Source organism: Nomascus leucogenys, chromosome X, assembly GCF_006542625.1.
Source record: "Nomascus leucogenys isolate Asia chromosome X, Asia_NLE_v1, whole genome shotgun sequence".
NCBI lineage: Eukaryota > Metazoa > Chordata > Mammalia > Primates > Hylobatidae > Nomascus > Nomascus leucogenys.
The window spans coordinates 14,181,256-14,198,519 of record NC_044406.1 but is presented as its reverse complement, the minus strand read 5'-3'; the positions used below and the strand labels follow the sequence as shown (position 1 = coordinate 14,198,519).

General features: G+C 41.7%; 1 protein-coding gene across 4 annotated transcripts in view; it reads right to left on the bottom strand.

Annotated features, from left to right (window-relative positions):
* CA5B (carbonic anhydrase 5B) overlaps nucleotides 1-17,264 on the bottom strand; it is a 109,951-nt gene that overhangs the window by 75,105 nt on the left and 17,582 nt on the right. The window contains exon 3 of one of the 4 annotated variants that reach the window (XM_030807155.1): nucleotides 16,554-16,649. The exons of the other annotated variants lie outside the window; for them this stretch is intronic. The gene's annotated coding sequence lies outside the window, so the exon portion shown is untranslated. The remainder of the gene's footprint in view (nucleotides 1-16,553; nucleotides 16,650-17,264) is intronic. 4 annotated transcript variants of the gene reach the window in all.

Sequence of the window (17,264 nt, the reverse complement as noted above, 5' to 3'; positions counted from 1 at the left end):
AGTTCCCTGTTGCCTGGGTGTTAGCTCTTGTTGGACCTTGGTTTCTTACTCTTGGGGAGGCCAAGTTATCAGTTAGTTTCTGAAAGCATCATCCAAGCAAGTAGGAAGCGCCAGCCCAGAGTTTGTCTCCATCTTCATATACAGCCTTTGCTGCCTTCGGAGCAGGGCTAGGCTTTCCCCTGGCCCCCTTCCCACAGCATTGCTACTGTGGGAAGTGGGCTTATTAATTCCTAGTTCAACTGCATGTATGTGAACAAAATATAAACACATCTCTACAGGTATATTTTTATGACTGCTATTTATTGAGCCCAAGGTAACTTGTTTTCTTAAAATCTGAGATTTTACTACTCTTGGCAGCACCATCATGTAGGAGGGATGTTTAGTATTCTTCCGTTAAAGAAGACCCTAGGCAAGTAAAACTATTCATCTTTTTTCCTAATGCCAATCCTGTAAGAAACAACAGAAACGGTGCTACTTAAGGCATTAGTATAGTGGATGGCATAATAACAAACATATGAAACATGTGAATATAGAAAAAAGCTAAGTTTTGGCTCTGTCATGCAATGGACAGTGCATTGGACATCTAGAAAAAAGCCAAGTTTTTAAAATTTTGAATAATTACTAAGACTATTCTTATAACATATGGGTGCCAACGTCTTAAAAAAATTTTTTTTGAGACAGGGTGTTATTCTGTCACCCAGGCTGGAGTGCAGTGGTGCAATCACGGCTCACTATAGCCTCAACCTCCTGGATTTGAGCAATCCTCCTGCCTCAGCCTCCCGAGTAGCTGGGACTATGGGTGCATGCCATCACATCCAGCTAGTTTAAAAAAATTTTTTTTTTGTAGAGATAGAGTCTCACTGTGTTGCCCAGGCTGCTCTCAAGCTGCTGGGCTCAAGCAATCCTCCTGCCTCAGCCTCCCAAAGTGTTGGGATTACAGGCATGAGCCACTGCACCTGGCAGGTGCCAATATCTTGCATTTGAATATATCTCACTATTTTCAAAGTATATTTCTAGCTGTTATGTCATTATCAATGATGCCAATCAGAACTTGTAATTTATCCAGTGCTTTATGTCATTATCTGTAGTTTATAGTGCCTAGGCAACTTTTTCAGTAACTGCTTAGCTCTTGCTAAAATACATCTATCTATCAATTTATAGATATACACATGTATTAGTCCGTTCTCACACTGCTATAAAGAGCTACCTGAAACTGGGTATTTTATAAAGGAAGGAGGTTTAATTGACTCACAGTTCCACATGGCTGGGGAAGCCTCAGGAAACTTACAATCGTGGTGGAAGGCAAGAGAGAAGCAAAGCCACGTTTTTACATGGTGGCAGGTGAGGGAAGGGGGAAGAGCCCCTTTTAAAACCATAGGATCTGGCTGGGCATTTTGGCTCACACCTGTAACCCCAGCACTTTGGGAGGCTGAGGAGGGTGGAACACCTGAGGTCAGGAGTTCGAGACAAGCCTGACCAACATGGTGAAACCCTGTCTTTACTAAAAACACAAAAATTAGCCACGCATGGTGGCATGCACCTGTAGTCCCAGCTACTTGGGAGGCTATGGCAGGAGAATTGCTTGAAACTGGGAGACGGAAGTTGCAGTGAGCCAAGATCACACCAAGGCACTCCAGCCAAACAAACCAAAAACCAAAAACAAACAAAAAACCATCAGATCTCATGAGAACTCACTATTATGAGAACAGCATGGGGGAAACTGCCCCCTGATCCAATCACCTCCCACCAGGTCTCTCCCCTGACACATGGAGATTACAATTTGAGATGAGATTTGGGTGGGAACACAAAGCCAAACCATATCAATACATATACATATATATGTCATAACTTAAAATAATTTTAGATTCAAAAAATAGTTGCAGAGATACAGAGTTCCTGTGTAACAACGGTTCTGAATCTGGGGCAATTTGTGCCCTTTCCCTACTCCAGAACATTTGGAACTATACAGAAGTACTTACTGTTGGGTTTCACTATTTGGCCAGGTAGGGGGTTTTGGTGAAAGGGATGTACTGCTGGCATGTGCAGGCCAGGGATGCTGGTAAACTTCCTACAAAGCGTAGGATGGTTCCCTCAGCAATGAGGTGGCCCCAAATGTTGAGGTTGTGAAAGCCTGCTCTGGCCCCTTCACCCAGTTCCCCTAATGCTATTATTATACCTAACCAGGATGCATCCATTACAACAGGCGATTAGATCTCCTCCTCCTTAGTCTTCCCAACTCTGTGTTTCTCAGTCTTTCCTTATTTTTCATGACCTTGGTGCTTCTGAAGAGGGTTGGTTGGGTATTTTGTAAAAGTTCTCAACTGGATATTATCTGCTGTTTTCTCATAATTTAGCCAGAACATAGTGATTATTGGAGACGAAAATGAGGTGAAGTGCCCTTCTCAGCATATGGTGTCAGGGTCCCTGATATGCACATGACATCACTGTTAAGTTCACTTTGTTCCCTTGGATCACGTGGTGCCTGCCAAGTTTCCCTTTCCAAACTGTAACTGTCAGAAGGGAATCTCTAAACCCTTATACTTATGGGGAGGAGACTTAAGCTGCACTCCTGGAGGGAGGAGTGTCAAGCAATTTACGGACTTGTGTTATCACAAACTCACTATTATATTTTAATACAACTGACAGCTCAGATGTGTCTTGTGGAAAGCAGCTTTGGGGTTAATGCCCACAAAAAGCTACGTCAAATGAGCAAGACAGCATTTCAAAGAACTAATCATTCTGTAAACTCTAAAACTATACAAAGAATAAAATTTCTAAAAGTGAAGTAATTCACAATAAGTAATATGAAAAAAATAAAAAAAGAAAGTAATATGAAACCCAAATAAATGAATGAATAATTACCAGCCCTTGCTGAGTAACTATAGATGGTTGTTAGAAAATTTTTGGCAAGAAGCAGGCAAGTGGAGTGTGAAAATAAATGTCAAAGATTTAGAAGTCTTTCTCGCCTCAGCATCCAGAAATGCTGAGGGGTTGTTTTGGAGCCATATCCATGACTGGAGAGTGCTATGGTATTTAGAGGGTGGGGATTAATTATGTGGGACTGTCCTGAGCCTTAGACAAATAATTAATGTTGTCTTAGACAAATAATTAATGTTGTCTAAGGCTCAGGACAGTCCTGTATAACAAGGAATATCCCACTCAAAATGCCCAAAGTGTCACCATTGATGCACACAGAGCCCAAGCCCCTTCTGGTACCTCATTCACATTGCAATGCCTTGTCAATCCCAGAGATGGGGGAGTGGAAAATTTCAGACTAAAAGCTAGATTTTTAGAGCTTCGGTCCAGGACTTTTTGTGTGTAACCGAAACTGTCTCCATTGAAAATGTAAGGTTTAATATTTTCAGCAACAATTTAAATCTTATGGGAATCTTTATTTCTAAGTAGATAAAATATCTTCATTTTATTTGTGTGGTACTCTATTAAAGCATGAGTTGCCACCAAAGAAAACACTGAAACATTTGATGAACTTGCATACATAGTAAGAGAGTATCATTCCATGGTAATTGGGACAAGGAGAGTATCTGGGGCCCCAGATGGGTTGAGAGTTTAATGCAACCCTCCCTATTTTTCTTTAGAGCACTCGCCTTCCTCCCCTCCACCAGCATGCAGTGTATGCATTTATTTACTTGTTTATTGTCTGTCTCCAACCCCTTAGACAGCAAGCTCCATGTGAAGGGAATTTGCTTTAGTTTATGGCTATATTCTATGACTCTCTAAAGGGGAATACCATGTAATTCATGTTTGAACAGTATTTAAAGAGGCTTTAGATAAAAATAACAATATGGGTAAGGTATCCAAATTACCTCCTACCTGGTTTCTGGCCTCCTCTATCATGCCAGAAATAATATCTTATATTTTTTTATATAATTTATATGATGAAATCTTTATATTAAACAATATAGAATATATTACATATTAATATTTCAAAATACCTCAATCTTATATTTTAATTCATATATAATGAACAATTGCTATATAAGTATGTAAATAAAATATAAATATGAATTAAATTATAAGCACTATATTATGTAATAAAATATATTATTTGAATAAATGGCATTGTGCTACAGAAAATACTCTACTTCCAATCTTTTTCATATGAAAGTACTTTTGAGATTTATCCTTTTTTTAAAAAAATGTAGCTCTTAGCTCAGTGGTTGCCACAAGTGGGTGACTTTGTCCTTCAGGGGATATTTGGCAACTCCTGGAGCCGTTTTTGTTTGTTTTTTTTTTCTTGAGACGGAGTCTCGCTCTGTTGCCCAGGCTGGAGCGCAGTAGCACAATTTCAGCTCACTGCAATTTCCACCTCTTGGGTTCAAGTGATTTTTGTGCCTCAGCCTCTTGAGTAGCTGGGACTACAGGCATGTGCCACCACACCCGGCTAATTTTTGTATTTTTAGTAGAGACAGGGTTTTACCTTGTTACCCAGGCTGGTCTCCAAGTCCTGGCTTCAAGTGACCCACCTACCTTGGCCTCCCAAATTGTGGGGATTATAGGCCTGGAGCCATTTTTGATTGTCACAACTGCTGGTGGTCCTAATGGTATCTGGTAGACAGATGCCAGGTTTGCTCTTAAACATCCTACAATACACAGAGTATCCTCACACAGAGTTATCTAGCCTGATTCTGCTGATGTTGAGAAACCCTGCACTATTTCTTTCCTGTTTTTTTTATTTGAGTCTTGTTCTGCCACCCAGGCTGGAGTACAGTGGCGTGATCTCAGCTCACTGCAACCTCTGCCGCCTGGACTCAAGCAATTCTCCTACCTCAGCCTCCTGAGAAGCTGGGACTACAGGCGCGCAACACCAAGACCCGGCTAATTTTTGTATTTTTTGTGGAGATAGGATTTCACCATGTTGTCCAAGCTGGTCTCAAACTTCTAAACTCAAAGCGACCTGCCCACCTCAGCCTCCCAAAGGGCTGGGATTACAGTCGTGAGCCATCGCACCTGGCTTTCCTTTAATCTGTGGAACAGTATTCCCGTGACAGCATATACTATATTTACTTTAGTCCCGTACTGATGGACATTTGGGTTGTTCCAATTCTCTGCTATGGTGACGAGTGCCGCAAAGAACATCCTCACCAGTGTCTGTGTATGTGTGCTACAGGGTTTCTGGTAGCTGCGTTTTCTGTTCTAGGAATCACTTCCAAATGCCATTCCAGAGTGGCTGGACTCCTTGCTTCCACAGTGTCACCTGGGATTCCAATTCCATGCGTCTTTACCAGCCCTCGGTATTTTTAAATTGTTGCCAATTTGAAACGTTTAAAATAGTAGCTCATTTGTAACAATTTTGCATTTCCTGATTGCTAGTAAGACCAGACCACAGGAATCATTCACACCCCAAGCATTCTAGAAAACTGGTGAAAATGTGTTCTGTCCAGCATGCGCCACTTCATTTGGTTTGTCCCTACGTCTTTGATATGTATTAGAAAACCGCACATTTTGGGGGACTAGGCTTGCCTGTTTCTGCCAGTAGAGGTCACTGTTCCTCAGTGGTTCTCCACCAGTATGACTTTTGACATCTCTACCCTCCCAGGGAGCATTTGGCAACGCCTGGAGCCATTTTTGATAGTACTGCGAGTGTGCTGCTGGCACCTAGAAGTGAGAGGCTAGGGATGTTGCTAAGGCCCTGCAATGCATAGGACAACGTCCACCTCCCCCTTCCCTCTCCCCCGCCCCACAAGAAAGAACCATCTGGCCCAAGTAATAGTGCCAAGCTGGAGAAACCATGGTGTCGTCTTTGGAAGAAAGAATACGACAATCTCTATGATAATAAAGACACCTATTATTATTAACAACAAATATTTTATTGTGGAAACTGGGGAGAAGCATGCCTTCTGTCCCCAGGGAGAAGGCAGGAGCGAATGGGCAAGGGAAAGGGAAGGGCTTTAAGGGAGAGGAGAGGTGGGCCTGGGGCTCGCTGAGTGGTCGGCTGGAGCAGTGGGAAGTGCCCTGGTGGGGCCGGTGGCTGGTGTGGGGGTGGAACCGCGGTCAGTAGGGTGAAGGTGCTGAGGGCTGGAAGCTCAGGAGGTGGTGGCAGGGGCCTGACTCTTGGAGCCGGGCAGCAGGCTGGGTGTGCTCAGAGGCTCATGGCCCCCCTGGCGAACCTCCTTCCAAGTACAGGCAAGCCTGAGGTGTCAGGGCAGAGCTACCCGCAGGCCCAGCACTCCTGTGGTGGCTCAGCGACCGGGCGCCTGGCGGCCGCATATCCTCACCAGGGCAGGCGGCCACCAGGAAGGATTGAGACAACGCTGCCTGGGAGTGGGGGCTCTGCTCAGCGGCCTAAACCTGGGTACAACGGAACGGGCCACTCCATTTCTCATCACAGACTTGAAGGCAGATGGCCTGGGCGTCGGGCTCCCTCTGAGCTCGGGTGGGGCAATTTTCACGGTCACCAGGCTGCAGACAGGCTGTGGGGGTGGCGGGTGCTCCAAAGCCATCACTTCATGTAGGCCAGGCGAGCCTTGGAGAAATCAGGCCTGATGTTGCTCAGCAGCGGCAGCCTGTTGGGAAAGCACCTCCAGGCCTTGGGGACCATCTCTCAGGACGCAGATGCGGGCGGGGACCATCTCTCTCCGAATGCAGATGCGGGTGTAGTCCCAGCTGGGAGGAGCGGTGGGGAGGGGCTGGATGCGGACCCAGCGCTTCCTGTGGAAGGAGGTGACCTTGCAGTTCTCCTGGACCTGGGAGCTGAGGAAGGGCCTGGACTGCAGAACCCAGTGCTTCTGGGCGGGGCGCGGCTTTCTGGCCCAGGGCCAGCCCAGGAAGCGGCTTGGGCCTTCCAGTACACACTGGGCTGCCAGAAGTTTCCGAAATCTGTGGTCAAGACCACAGATCAAATGTCAGGGCTCAGTGACCAGCGACTGTTGGCATCAAAATGTTGGAAAGCGCATGAGGTGCCATGTGCCGGGTAGTCTGTCCACCAAGTGTTGCTTGGGGTAGGAGGCCACGGCCAGGCCAGAGCTTTGCGGCGTACAGCTGCAGAAGGGGCCGGTGGCACCCCATGCTGCCTGGCGGACCAAGGAGGCTCAAGCCTCAATCCTTCCTACTCATGGTCCCAGACACTCAGCTCTGGGCAGAGGGGCCTGGCAGCTGCCTCTACTTTTGTACCTGACCTTTAAAGGCAGAACATAGAAGAATTTCTGCCAGGTCCTGAAAACTGCAGATACCTGTTGACAGAAGGGTGCTCTCTTTGATCAGTGTGAAAATGATCACAATACACTTGGAGGCTCTTTTAAGGAAAAACAAATCATTTGCTCATATTCGTCTAGGATGGCTGTTAATATCACTTTTTGCAATTTTGCTCTTAAGAAAATGGTGAAAGCCATCAGGATTTATGTTTTAGTACCTGTAATGCTGATTTTATGTTGACCCTCATAATTTTCAGTGTTCACACAGCCATATATACATAATCTTCTCTGAACACTAATGCCATTTCTGTCATTTCTATTGGTAATCCTGGAGTAGAGTGAGGCACATCTTCCACTAATAGCTGAAAAGATCTAACTTCAAAAACAAAGAATCCAAAGGCTGCTTAGTAACTGTAGTGCTTAAGTTTAGAGTCTGTTCAAGGTGGTGTGAAAAGCTTTTTTGGGGGGACATTTCCCTCAAAAGCACGTGCAGAAGGAACCTACTGACCCTCTGGAATGCCAGAATCGGGAAGAGACAAAAAAGTCGCAACCAGTTGAAGATTGGGCAATAGATTTGGCCCAGACTGAGGCAGATGGGTGAATAGTAAAGACAATAAATAGAGCTTAATGAGGAAGCATCAAATGCTTTTTGAGGTCAGAGGGGGCCAAGTGTTTTTGCAATGCAGGGTTGGGGTCAGCCAGTAGTTGCAGGGGAATGAGATCCCTAACACTCTCCTCTCACCAATGAATTCCTTTGGTTTTTTGCCTGATTCCTTATTTATGGAATGATCTCTAGGTATATGATTTTCAAAATCTAGAGATATTCCTACGGTATAATTCGGTTTAATTTTCTTCTAAAGACAGTTCTTATAATGAGTGGAGTGACTTTTTATTCATATCTAAGACATCTCAAGATAATGGCATCAGAGTGGGTATAGACTTTTTTTTTTTTTTTTTTTTTTTTGAGATGCACTTTCGCTCTTGTTGCCCAGGCTGTAGTGCAATGGCGTGACCTTGGCCCATTGCAACCTCTGCCTCCCGGGTTCAAGCAATTCTCCTGCCTCAGCCTCCCGAGTAGCTGGGATTACAGGCACCCAACACTACGCCCAGCTAATTTTTTGTATTTTTAGTAGAGACGGGGTTTCACCATGTTGGCCAGGCTGGTCTTGAACTCCTGACATCAGGTGATCCGCCCGCCTCAGCCTCCCAAAGTGCTGCGATTACAGGCATGAGCCACCATGCCCGGCCTAGACTTCTTATAATGTATTTTTTTTTCCAATGTCTATAGAATTTCCCATATCCTTTTTGCAATATAAGCCAGTGGTTGTTATTCTGTTTGTGGCTAAAGACTCTCTGACAAACCACAATTTTGTCCTGGTGAGGTACAGGCAGTCATAAGTGAATCATCACTAAATATGCCTTCTACTGGTTAATCAAGGTGTTGATTAGTTAAAAGCCATTCTCATAGACATTGAAGATGTCTGTTTCTTCTTCTCATACACCAAGAGGTACAGCATTGCATTGGTTAGTTGATATTAGGGATTAGTGTCTATCAGTGGTGTTCAACAAGGGGTGAGTTTGCAATTGACAGTGGAGAATGTCTGGAGGCATTTTTGGTTGTCACGACCTAGGGAGGTGAAACTATAGGCACTCAGTGAGTCGAGGCCAGGGATGCAACTAAACATCCTGCAATACACAGGACAGTCCCCACAACCAAGAATGATCTGCCCTCAATGTCAGTGGTGCTGAGGTTGAGACCTTTCATCCAGCCTCCTCTAATGTTATATAATCACGATGCATTCATCAAACTAAGAAATAAACATTGGGTTGATACTATTAAGTAAACTCCAGACTTTAGATTGCCCAAGTGTCCTTTGTCTTCTCCAGAACCTACTCCTCCTTGGTCTCCTTCACTCTTGAGTTTTTCTGCCTTGTTTTTCATGACCTTGATGCTTTTGAAGATGGCTGGTGATGTATTTTGTAGAAGTCCTTTTTCAGTTTGGTTTTGTCTTTTCTCATGATTTAGATGAGGAAATACAAATTTTGGAGGAGGAATGCCATAGAGGTGACTGGTATTTAAGTTGTTTTGCAAACAATGGTGCAAAGAATAACTATGTATATGTATTATTGTTTAGGTCTGCAGTTTACATGTAGGATAAATTGCTATTTGGTAAACTGCACTCTGATAGCTACTACAATAGTACCAACTTAGTATTGTATCTTCCTTTGATATTGTAATTAACTATTAGTAAAACAACATACTTTTTAGTCTATTATATCTTTATTCATGTGTCATTACCACCTACCAGTAACACATGAGGCTGCCCATGCTCCACACTTGTACCAGCACTGTGAGCAATACAATTTTGGGATTTCTGCTAATCTGATATGTGAAAATTCATATTTCAGTGTAGTTTTATCGCTTTTTATAAGCAAGGTTGGAAATTTTTTCACATGGTATTGGGTTTCTTGTTTCCTTAACTGTAAGCTGTCTGTTTATACCATTTGCTGTTGATTATCTAAAAACTGATTTCTAGAAACTCTTTGTATATTAGGGCAATTAACTCTGTTTTGTTCACTATGATGTCTCAAACACCTAGAAGAATAGCTGGCATATAGTAGGCATTCAATAAATAGTAGCTGAATGAGTGAACAGAGTTGCAAATGTTTTCCCTGTTTGTCATTTATCTTTTGTTTATGGTGATTTTCATCAGAAAGGATTTTAAAATTTTTATATGTAGTCTAATTGCTAGTTGTTTTCTTGATTACTTCTGGGTTTTGATTTATAGTTAGAAAAGCTTCCTCCATTTGGATGTATGAAAGAATTTTCCTATGCCTATCCTCGTACTTTTATGGTATTTTTTTACTTTTAAAGTTTTGTTCCATCCAGAATATATTTTTGTCAGGATTGAATGATGGGTCCAACTTTTTCTCCTAAATGCCTGCTCAGTTGTCCCCCAATACCATTTACTGGATTTATCTTTTCCTGCATTGAGCTGAGATGCTATCTTGACCATAAAGTAAATTCGCATGTATTTGGCCATATTTCTGAACTATTTTCTTCCCTTGATTTATCTTCCTATTCATGTGCTAGTATCATACTATTTAATTATTGTGGCTTTAAAGCTTTATGGGTCTAATCATTCCTTATTTTCTCCTTCAGAATTTTTCCAGCTATTCATGCTTATTTGCTTTTCCACATGAACTCTAGAAGTACTATATCTAGTTTTAAAATTCTGTTGGTATTTTTATTAAAACCATATTAAATTTATGGAATCACAACTTAAGGAGAGTTGACATCAAAGGTGTCTATAATATCTTCCTATGTAAAAACAGGGTATGAATTTTATAAAGTCAAGTCTTCTGTGTCCCTCAGAAATGTTTCATAGTTTTCTTAACATTTTATGTTGTTTACTAACATTATTTTAGTTTCTATTATAAGTAGGTTTCCTTCTTCTGTTATGTCTTCTAACTAATTGTGAGTTATATATACCAAAGGAATTGATTTCTATAAATTGACATGGTACTCCACTAATTGCTGAATTATCTTTGTAGGAGTTTTTAGTGTTTCTCTAATGTTCTTTATGTTTTTTGGTGTAACTTTATTGGCTCCTGCCAGAGGTTAATTCAATTAAATTTAATATATAGTATGCTAATAATCATGGATTTAATGATATCCTTTCCACATTAAACATACTATTTATTTTTGAGCTGAGATAAATCTACTTCATCCAGTTAGGGAATTCTTCATTTCTGTTTTATTAAAAAAATTTTAAAGGGATGGTGGGTTTTGTCTAATGTATTTTAGGAAATCTATGGAAATGATCATATAGATTTGTTGATGGGATGAAATCCATTAATCATAAGTATATCATTCTTAGTACTGAACCATCTTTGGATTACTGGAATAAACCCTACCTGGACAAAGTATCTATTTCTTCTAATGCACTGCTAGATTCTATTTCTAGTATTTTATTTAGCTTCTTCTGTTGTTGTTACATAGTTTTTAGAGATATTGGCCTATTATTATTTTTTGGGGGTAGGATGGTCTAATCTTTGATAGGTTTTGGTATCACTGTTATCCTGGCTGCATAAAAAAGAGGCTGGAAGCTTTTAGTCAATAAAAATCCAATATAACAAGTAAACGCAGTTATTATTACAGTTTAGTTTATGAATTAAACAGGATTTTGTGTGCTGATGTAGTAACCACCACAGACTTAGTTTCTAAGAGAAAAATAATTCCCAAGTTTCAAACAACTGACTTACATGAAAATTTCTGGATGAATATTGTTGGAGTCTGTCTTTATCCTGAGATTCTACAGCAAAACTCTCTTAAGGATTTTAAAGGGTTTTGAATATACCCATTTCCAGCCTTCATTTTTTTTTTAAAAGGGTCTTAATTTTCATAGAGAATCTACACAATGCATGTATAATAAAAACATTATGTCACTGTCAAATATAGATGTAAAAAGCTTGTGTTCTTCTATGTTTTAACTCTTCTCTCTAGCTAATTTGAAATATCTCTAAATTCATGTCCAAACTGAGATAAGACGTTGGTACACTTCAATAAAAATGTATAAGCATTACAAGATGTTAAAACTGATGCCATAGTCTGAGCCCAGCCTTGTTTCAAAAGGGGAGATGAGGATTTCCTTAGATGAAAATTGTGGAGAGAACGTACCTGATCATGATCAACCTCTACTGGCTGGTTCTTAATGATAAAGGTGATGGACTCAAGACAGGGCTGGACCAGGGAGATACTGGACCTACTTGGGTCCAGTAATCTAGACAGGTGGGCACCAAGCAGGAAGTGCCAAACGACCCAAATTCCATGAGAGCGTCCTGGCCAAGAGACTGGGTCACGGAGTCACTATATTTAGTAGTGAAAACCACTCAGGAATCGGACGCCGAGGTGATGGTTCTCAGGGAGTATCTGGAGATCAGCAGTGGTCCAGAGGAGTTCCAGGCCCTTCTGGGCAGCTACCTGAAGAATCACTGCTTAGGATGGAATCATGCCCAGCCTTTGTTTCTGCAATTAACTGTGTATTTTTTATATTCCCCGGTGGGAAAACAGCGAAAACCATTTGATCTCTCAATTCTAGTGAGGTTCCAGCAGGTAGTCTCCTCTAAGTATTGTTGGGAGGTATTAGACAGTGGCCAGTGCATAAAGAAGGAGGCTTCACTTCTTCAAGGGAGACTGAGAATTTTCCTTTTAAAATGCAATGCAGAAAAACAAATCACCCCATTAAAAAATGGACAAAGGACATGAACAGACATTTCTCAAGACATACAAGTAGCCAACAAACATGAAAAATGCTCATCATCAGTAATCATCAGAAAAGTACAAATCAAAACCACAACGAGATACCATCTTAAAACAGTCAGAATGGCTATTATTAAAAAGTCAAAAAACAACAGATGTTGGTGAGGCTGTGGAAAAAAGGGAATGCATATACACTGTTGGTGGGAATGTAAATTAGTTCAGCCACTATGGAAAGTAGTTTGGAAATTTCTCAAATAACTAAAAACAGAGCTACCATTCAATGCAGCAGTACCATTATTGGGTATAACCCTAAAGGAAAATAAATCATTTTGCCAAAAAGACACATGCACTCATATGTTCACTGTCACACTATTCACAATAGCAAAGACACAGAATCAACCTAGGTGCCCATCAGCGGTGTACTGGATAAAGAAAATGTGGTAATATATACACGATGGAATACTACACAGCCATAAAAAATGAAATCATGTCCTTTGCAGCAACATGGATGCAGCTGGAAGCCATCATCCTAAGCAAATTAATGCAGGAACAGAAAACCAAATGCTGCATGTTCTTGAGAGAACTAAACATTGAGCACACAGATATAAAGATGGGAACAATAGACACTGGGGGTTACTGGAGGGGGGAGTGGGTTAAAAAACTACCCATTGGGTACTGTGCTCATTACCTGAGTGATGGAATCTGTACCCCAAACCTCAGCATCATGCAACATACTTATGTAACAAACCTGCACATGATACCCCCGTATCTAAAATAAAAGTTGATAGAAACAAAAAAATGAAATGCAGATCAGGAGGAGCCAGAAACCTGGACTAAAAGGGGAGAGAGGAAAACAGAGGGAAATGCAGAGGAAAGGAGGTGGAAAGAGGTGGGGACCAGAAGGATACAGTGGGGGATGAGAGGGAGGAGAGAATATATGGGCCTCCAGAGCACAGCCCTTTGAGATTCTGAATATTGAAGAATTAATCTTGGGGGGCTAGACAAAGGCATCCAACCTGAAGGATGTGGGTCATTGTTCTTTCCAGCTGGACAAAGCAAGTTTCTGTAGAACTGCTCTCTGCTCCCTGCCTGTGGGATGGCAGCTACAGAAAAGAAGGCTGCTCTGGGTGTGTTCACAAGGACTTAGATGGAGCCGGTGTCAGGAACAGAGGAGGGGACAGCAATATGTTCCTGAGTCCCCAAGTCCTCAGCGGCACAGCACCAAAACCAGGAAGCTCACTGCCTACCCACATGATCACTTCTGTCCCCTGCAATGTGACCCAGGGCCAGGGTCATTCATAAATTACAGGTCTCCTTCTAAGGCAATGTTGAAAGAGAACCGGAATACAGTTCACCTACTTAAACTTCCCAATTCAAAGTGCCTTGGTAATGTCTCCACCCTTGAGATTGAAACATAAAATATATTTCAGGCAATTTAGGAAAAATACTACCCCACACTTAGTTGATGGCATGGAATCCACCAATTTCTATAGCTCTTTATGATGTTTGCCTAGCTAAAGAACAACAAATAAGAAAACATTAAAAACAATGGGCATCTCACTGTAGAATTGGAATGAAATATGAATTAAAAATGACCATCTGGTGATTATCTAAAAACAAATCACAGTCTGAAACCGCTTAAACTGGCAATTTAGAATGTTATAAACATCGCCGAATTAAACTGGACACAGAACACATGAGCAGGCTGTCTGAAGTTGTGCCTGCAGTCCACAGGGAAAGGTGCTCCTGCTCCACTCACCTCCCTGGGCCTTCCTAAGCCTTGGCCCACAGGGACCCTGGAGGCTGAAGCTCTTCAAACAGGTTACAGCACATGAAGGCCAGGCTTTTGGCGCAGGCCCCTAAGTCCTCAAGGGCATGTTCCAGGAGCCTCAGTATATAAAGCACGTTTTCTATTAATAGTTTTTGTATTTAATGCTTTGATATCTGGGGACTTGTTGACACCACAAGCACTGTCCCTCCCAAGGTTGGCTAATTCCCAGAGAGAAGAGACAACTGCAAGAGCACCTTTCACATGCAATCCAGAGCTTACAGCCCCACCATCTCCTTTATCAGACTCTTACACTGGGGCCACTGTTCTCCTGCACCAATCACTCCACGGTCAGGTATCAACCAAGTGGGGATAGCCCCCTAGACCCCAGAACACTCTGAAATTATTCAAACTAGCCAATCCCAAGCCTGCTTACCCTGCCTCGCCTGTTCCTTCCCACTGAAACCACAATAAAAGCTCTTGCCCACATTTTCCCCTCACTTTCTCTGCCTCTTGACCAACCCTGGTGCTTCCTCATGTGGCTCTGCACAGTGTGCCATGCCTCCAGCTTCTAGGGATCTGGAAATAGGATCAACTTCTTCCTTCATGACAGTCATTCCCATGTCTGCATGTCTTACTGTACCCGACTAAAACAAATCCCAGGTACCCTTAAAACGCTCAGCCTCCAGTGCAGACTAAAGTTGGAAGCATGCAGGAAGCCTGTAGCTGCTAAACCTGCAAGAGCTCAGGGGCCCCATGAGAGTGTGGCCTATGGATTTTTAACCCCAGTCCTCCATTAGCTAGCTGTGTGACCTAGCAAGAAAGCACTCAACCTCGTTGAGCTTCACTTTCTTCATCTGAAAAATGGAGACAGTAATATTGCCGAGTTCTTAGAAAGATAAACTAAGCACTTGGCAAATATGGAGTCACTTAGCACTCATAAATACTAGTTCCCTTCAAGAAGATTTCCTACAGTTATTTGCCTTTATCTTTCTATTCTGCTTAAAATACTTTCTTCCATTTAAAATGTATTCTTTTTTTTTTTAAATTTTTTGAGACAGAGTCTCACTCTGTCACCCAGGCTGGAGTGCAGTGGCGCGATCTCAGCTCACTGCAGCCCCTGCCTCCCGGGTTGAAGTGATCCTCTTGCCTCAGCCTCCTGAGTAGCTGGGACTACAGGTTCCCGCCACCACGCCCAGCTAATTTTTGTATTTTCAGTAGAGACAGGGTTTTGCCATGTTGGCCAGGCTGGTCTCAAACTCCTGGACTCAAGTAATCCACCCGCCTCGGCCTCCCCAAAGTGCTGGGACAACAGGTGTGAGCCATCGCACCTGGCCTAAAATACATTAATTTTACATTTTAACTATTATCTATTTACTCGCCTTTATCCTTTTATACCAATGCTTAAAAATAGAAGTATGATACAAGACACAGAGGTAATTAATTTTCTAGTGGCCACAATTAAAAAGTAAAAAGAAATAGATGAAATCCTTTTTAATATTTTATTTTACCAAATATATTCAATATATTATCACTTCAACATGTAATCAATATGAAAAGTTATTAATGAGATGGTTTGTATTTTTTCCATACTAAGTTTTAAAAATCTGTTGTGTATTTTACACTTCAGCACATCTCAATTTGGATGCTACCTTTTTCATCAAAAATACTTGATCTATATTTAGATTTCAAAAAATTTATACTTGAAAACATATATATACATATCCAAATGGTTCCAAACATTCTTAAAAGTTTTTCTTTTTCTTTTTTTTTTTTTTTTGAGACAGAGTCTCACTCTGTCGCCCAGGCTGAAGTGCAGTGGCACGATCCTGGCTTACTACAACCTCCATCTCGTGGGTTCAAGCAATTCTTGCGCCTCAGCTTCTCAAGAAGCTGGGATTACAGGCGCCTGCCTTCACGTCTGGCTAATTTTTGTATTTTTAGTAGAGACAGGGTTTCGCCACGTTGGCCAGGCTGGCTTTGAACTCCTGGCCTTAAGTGATCTGCCTGCCTCGGCCTCCCAAAGAGCTGGGATTACAGGCGTGAGCCACCATGCCCGACCCAAAAGTTTTTCAATAACTGAATTGAGTATCAGTTTTTTAATTGAAATTTAAGTGAATTAGAAGTAAATTAAATCTTCATTTCCTAAGTTACACCAGCCACATTTCAAGTGCCCAACTGTCACGTGTGGCTTGTGACCACTCTATTGGACGGCACAGTTTCATGCCATTTAAAATATATCCTTAACAATCACTATTTATCTTACCAGTGTAGGGATCTCAATATTCTTAAAGTAAATAACAATATTATAATGTTCTATCTTTTCATTCTAGAATACAACACATCATTTAAAGTTGGTGAGATTTTTTACCTTTAAAAATACTCCTATCACAGCCAAACCATTTTCTTCCAGTGCTGCATCCTCAAAGTTTTCAAATTTGACTGCGTTCCAATGCACTAAGTGCAGCTGCAACACCATGAAAAGAGGGTTAACACATGACTACACAGAATCTCTCCAGAATAAACCCACAGCCTCAGTCAACCTATGACATTTAAACATGTTTCCTCACCCAAAGTAAAGCCACCAAGAAAAGCATATGACAATCCAAAATGAGATAGAAACAAAGATCAGGAAGAAATTTAGGCAAGGACAGCAATTAATATTTCTTTGGAATAAAAGGACTTGGGGAGAAAAATAAAATAAAATACATATAGCAAACTGAGTCGCATTTCAGTAAGGGATCAACATTTGCTCGTTCCTATTCTGCTTTGCATGAAATACTAACATCCAAAATCCATTTACATTTAAAGGAGAGAAAATGTTTATATTGAGAAAAATAAATTCTCCTTATAGGAATTTGACAAGAGTTGAAGACTGGCCGGGTGTGGTGGCTCACATCTGTAATGCCAAGACTTTGGGAGGCCAAGGTGGGTGAATCATTTGAGGTCAAGACATTGAAATTGGCCCGGCCAACATGGTGAAACCCCGTCTCTACTAAAAAAAATACAAAAATTAGTGGGCGTGGTGGTGGATGCCTGTAACCCCAGCTTCTCAGGAGGCTGAGGTGGAAGGATTGCTTGA